A 6,207-nucleotide genomic window follows, 5' to 3' on the forward strand; every position below is an offset into this window, starting at 1 on the left:
GTTTTCTGCTGCCTTCTGGAATTATTGTTTTGCTGTACTCAGGGCTGCAAGAGTGTACTGTCATTCATCCACTTAGACTCTATCCTTGAACCCTCTGGCTCTTATCTTCAAATAGTGGTGTCCATCCTTTTTGATGAGGCAAGCCATGTAGATTTTTCAAGGGGACAGCTGATGCTTATGGCTCTTCTTATTTTTTGCTTTCTTGTTTCTTGACTAGAATCACTGTGCATGGAATTCGCAGCTAATTCAGACAACTAAGCCACTGTGTGCTCCAAAGATGCCCCAAGATGAAGAATGGCTGAAGTAAAGCTGCCACTATTGCAATAACTCATGTAGCCCACACATCTTTTGTTTAGGCTCAACTTGTGAGCACACAGAAATTAGATTGTGGGCCAGATGAATGTTCTGACGGTGAGTGCTGCTTATTCCTGGCTGTTGCTCTTTCCTGGTTAGGATCTTTCTTAGGGGCATTTCAGTATCTTCCCCAAATTGTCATGGATATAATCCACAAACTGAGTACATCTGACTTGGAAAGTCTTGTTTTCTCCTGAGCTGCTACTTTGGTCCAAGAATCTGAACTGATCAGTTTTGTTGAGACAGAGTCATTCTGGAAAGGCACAAAAGAGCAATTTGGAGTGCCTGGGGAAACCTATAATCAGCAAGAACAGTGCATAAGAAATTAGGCACCTTTAAGATTAGGAAGCATCTAAGCAGGAGATTCCAGCATCAGTATTTTTCATTGAAGTTCCTTATTGTACACTCTATAAGCACACAGGGTCAGTCTACTACTCCATTCACCGCAATGGGAAGTTTGTCACACAAGTCATTTAGGTAATTAAAATCTATGTGTTTTATTTGCAGAGGGCTTAGAATATCTTAGGAGCTTTGCAGAAAGATATGAAACTTGTCAGTATCTCACTAGACAAAACCCTGCCTGCTATTGGTTGACAAAATGACCAAACTGTTTAGGTAGGGAAATTTAAAATCAGTTGCTTACACTACCGACAGCAAAATTAATTCATTTGTGAGAGCATATTTCCCATCAGAGTCCAGATAATAGCTCTTTCTAGGTCTTCTGTTAATAGACACTTGTGTAGGCAATTCAAGCACATAAATGTAAGACTGAACTAATATGGAAACTAGGCTAATGATATAGGAGGACACTAATTCAGATCCTGAATGAAATGTATCTTTGGTATCTGAGGTTGCATCCATACTTTGGAAATATCTAAAAAAATCCATTGCAATTCTTTCTCATTCTTCTAATCGCCACTACCTTCCCAACACTGCCAAAAGCAAGGGATGCAGATGCCATTCCTGTAGCCACACCAGCACACCAACGTTGTTTCAGTTAATATGTTTTCTTGCCTTGTGCTCCCAGTTCCTCAGTAGTTCTGGCTTAGTAGATTGGCTCACTCACGTGTGCCTTAGATGAAATTCTAGCCTGTTACATTTCTTAATACCTTCTTCTGCAAGCTCTGCATCACTTCATTATGTGGTCCTCGTTTTTAACTCATTTTACATATACAAGAAATATCTTTCCATAGTGACAAATACGCTTCCAGCAGAGACTGAGCCCTATTAATTTTAACTTGCTGTATTATGTATCAGATCGTTGTGACTGATTAATTCTAAATGAGAAATGCTAAAACAAGATTTAAGGAAAAGGTTTAAAACTGAAATTAAGCCTTCGTTATTTTGCTGTTAAATAATTTAAAACAGCAGTCTTAAACATGGGGCAGTACATTTAACTTCCAAGGCACTTTCTAGATTGCCTTTGGAGTGAAGTTAAGTGCTAAAACACCACTGAAAGATTCTTGTTGTCACAGACAGAGTGCAATACAAGATGACAAAAATAACATCTGATCTTGACAATCAAATATAGGAGGAAAAGATAAGAAACTCTTGTTAATGTCTTTGAAGTAACCTAGCAAAACTTCTGAAAACTATGAATCCTTGAACAAAGTCTACAAATACTGTCTGAGATCTTAAAACATCCATCTTTACGGAATCACATGGAATTCAGTGAGGGTCAATACCCCGCTGGATGTTTTGATGTCATTGTAAGACTGAATTCACAAGCATCTTAACTAAAACCTGTTGCCTTTATTGGTAGCCTGTGATAGATTCACTGAAACTGTGAAAGGAGCCATGTGTCTTTGATTATGTGGACTGCAGATAATAATACTTTGGCCTATGTTTCCCGTTTGTGCGAATGCTATATGCACTATACCTTTTCTATATGCAGAATGTACCCAAGAAAGCCAAATTTTCAAGAGCAACAGTTAATCATAAGAATTATATTTTCTCTGAATTGTTTACATGAATGAAGCAATAGAACATGACTAAATACTGCCTCTTGTGGACAGAAAAGTACACATTCAAATATCACATCCTTTGAAAAAGGTTAGGGAGCACCAAATGTTGATATTATATTTTCCATGTAAATAGACTAAAGACCATCACTTTCATGCAATAAAACGTTCAGGATAAATAAACTGCTATGGAAATGGAATACAGGCTCTGTGGTTTGGTTGATGCAGCTACGCAGGTGCAGAAGACATGTAGAAACTTGTTTGATGCTTAGTTGTGCTCTTCCATTCCTTTCAACCCTTCCGACCAGACTCGGTATCTGTAGGGAGCCGGGAGCAAAGTGCTTTTTCTAATGCTGTACTAATACACTGAGGAATTTATTCTGCACTTTTGTAACTACGGATATCACTTGTGCATTTGTGTTCTTGGCTTGTCAGATGAGAGCAAATTTGCCAGATAATCAAGAAATTGACCCATCTTTCAGAAGACATTCTTGGAATAGCTGTAATGAACTTGTTAATTCACTGGCTTGTAGATAATGACTGTGGATCTGATAATTTCAGTAAAATGTTGTGCACAAAGGAGTAGTAACACTGTCTCTGTGTCAGTGACACCAATACACAAATTCAGTGCTTTGGTCATACTTCAATGTTGCGCTGCAAGTCCACTCATTCTCATGCACAGTGCCGAAAGAGGTTTCAAAGAAAACATTTCAAAAATGATTTTGCAACTTAAGAAAACATACTTCAGCAATTACCATTTCCTTTACCATGAAACCAAATTCACTGTACATTACAGCTTTAAAGCTGAGATCTAAGGTTCAGATCAACTCTTTAATCCTGACGGTAGCTTCGGGTACTTCCTGATATTTATGAGAAATGCTCCAGGCCTGCAGCTGGGCTTTGAACAAAAAAATAATGAACTTTGTTGACTGTGAACAAAGTTCTATACTATTTTAAAGAAAGTGAAGCTGTGGCATTTTTTAAATCCAACACTAAATCATATAACCCAAATTCCCTGCATAATTCAGGGATGTTCAGGGCAATAAGAAGACAATTAGATCAAACTAGCTTGCTAAATGAGCTGAAATCTGTCTAAACTTGAGAACCCGTGTTAGTGTCTCTCCTGAATGTGTCCCATTGCTTTTTGGACTCATTTACTATATAATACCAGAATCAAAAGTCTGTTTCAGTTCTAGTGTACGCCATACACTAATTCTCCATCTCCTCTTATTGTGTAAAAATGTAGATAAGGAAGGATAGGACTGCATCTTACAGAATTTCATAACCACTTATACAATATGCTTTACAAATGTAATTATGGTATTAACTTCTGGAAGCCTTGTTCCAGTCTCTACTTAATTTGACTTCTCTATTTAATGTGACTATTTATTATGAACTTATGTCAAATCACTCTTCTTGCTCGCTTCGTTCAGGATTTGGATACAAATTAAATGTCAGAAATGATGTGAATTTGGAAAGGGCAGAAATTAACAGAGGATAGAGTTGTCAATACAGAATGGGAAATGTAAGAACAGATATGATGGTTCATAAATAAGAGGCCATTTTCTGTTCAGGAAAAGAGGGCTCAGGGCACTGTCTGGCAGGACAGGGCTTGGACTGAATAGTGGTGTTAACTGTGGTTACTAGATACCCTGGTAAACAGAGAGTACATGAAGCAGAAAACCAGTTTGCTTCTGTTGCAGCAAAACACATTGTTGTCAAAGCCACCAGGAGATAGGCGCAGGAAGAGTTCAAGATTAGAGTGAGTGATATTTTATGAGAAAAGTTACAAAGAATAAAGGGCTCGGACAAAACAAGTAAGGTCATGAATGAAAAACAGAAATTAGGGGTGAAAAAACAGACTAGAAAGCAGTAGAGGAAATCCAGAGTTGAAAAATATACTCTCCCTCCTCCTGAAAGAAAATGCTTGTATTATATTTGTTATGCAGTCAGGTATTACCTCCTTAGTAGCAAATATTTTCCATAACATACCTTTTGTTTTGTTTTGGTATTTAAATAATAGTTTCTCTGCCTCCCATACTCCACCCAAGGTAGTAAGTAAACCAGGTGCTACTGCGTAAGCAGATCTGTTCGTCCATCTCAAGCATAATTATAGTAAATTAAATATGACATGAAAAACTTGCATTGGGAAAAAGCAAGACTGTTAACTCGTGAGATATTATTTCTGATAGTCTTAAAACCTTGCCTCTCTTACTTTAAAAAAACAACATTAAGAGGAACATAAAAACACTGTGGTCCAGATTTAAGAGTACTTGATACCTACCACAGGAACCTGAATTTTAAAGTTTATTTTTGAGCAATTCCCATTTGAATTTTTTTATTCAATGTTCAAAAAGGTTCAGGACCAACATGTTGGACTCTTGAAAATTTAGCCACAAGTGTGATGCTGTGTTCTGTTGTGAACTGTTCCTCGTATTTTTATGCTTCATCACAGATGACAATACTCTTTACTCTGCTATCTTGAAGTATTGTCTTTTCTGGGGCTAGAACCAAAAGAGCTATCGACACCTGGACTTTAAAACGGCTTGGTGTCACAAGAAGAATGTGAGAGTAAGACTTGCATTAATATGCCTTATACTAATTATATTCAAAATATATTGCTAGGAGTTTGCAACACAAAGATTATGCTAAAGGTACTGAAGCGAGCATTTTCTTCACTGTGTGCATTCATACCACGTATTTATTTACCATTCAGAATCCCAGAGTGCTGCTAACTACATAAGTTAACAGCTGTCTGCTAGTACAGTTCCTGGCTCCTACCTCCTCAGGCATCTTTTTCCTGTTTATACTTGTACATCAAATGGGCCTTTGGAAAAATCCCTGATTTTCTTTTGTTCTGTTTTCTTTGTTCTGTTTCCATGCGGTCTTTTCCCCTTTGGAGATGACATGTATGGGAAATGGCTTATTGTAGCAACAGGAGACAGAAGGCAAAAACAATTGCATCATGGGTAAAACAAACATCAAAGCAAAGCGCCAGCCAAGTAGCTGTGAAAAAATTATTTCATATGTGATATTTCAATGTGTTTTAAGTCCAGTGTTGGTAGATTTTTGGCAACGCAGAAAAAAAATGCAAACAGCTACCATTTTCAAAAAGTTCTTTTTCTCTGTGTTTCTGCTCGAGACCAGCCAGGCGTCACTATACGACATACCTGTTGCAATTGGTGCATTGCCATTTACACATTTCCTGTGACTGTGAAAATTCATTAAGCCTACCTATACAGTCCCATTTGTAACTGGGCTTAAATCAGGGAAAAAAGCAAGTCTGAGAGACTGTGAAAACCAAATCGGAACCTATTTTTCATTAAGTACTAATTAACTGTCTTACAACCCACGTATAAAAATTAGGTTGCTTATTGTTGATGTTTATTTTCATTTTATAAGGAATTGCTGTAGGTAGCCAGCCTGATTAAGTACTTTTAACAGCTCCCATCTAAAGATAATTACGTTCTGCAGAGAAATGGAAGGAATCTGGCATTAAAAAAAAAAACAACATTAAGCATGGAAGATATTTTAAATGAATAAACAAACATAACTATTTCCCACACATTTTGTGTTTTTTTCCAAATTTACATAACATAAATGACTTTGACTACATCTTTATATTCTGTTTAAATACTGCTGAGCTAACAAAATCTGCATATTGTGTTTCTGCAGCTTTAACCCTCTGACCCACTGGAGAGTTCTGCAGGCTACTGAGCAATAAAAGTTCCTGCTGTTGGTAAAAAGCCCATGCCAAGCAGTAATCAGTGCTCTTAAAAGCAGTGAGCAGGCCTCATCTAAGTGTATGTATGTGTTGAATCTGTTAAATATTTATCCAGATTTATATTTGAGTAATAAAAATTACATGCTGAAAGTGCTTCAGCTTTAAGCA

Source organism: Dromaius novaehollandiae, chromosome 17 (assembly GCF_036370855.1).
Source record: "Dromaius novaehollandiae isolate bDroNov1 chromosome 17, bDroNov1.hap1, whole genome shotgun sequence".
Taxonomy (NCBI): domain Eukaryota; kingdom Metazoa; phylum Chordata; class Aves; order Casuariiformes; family Dromaiidae; genus Dromaius; species Dromaius novaehollandiae.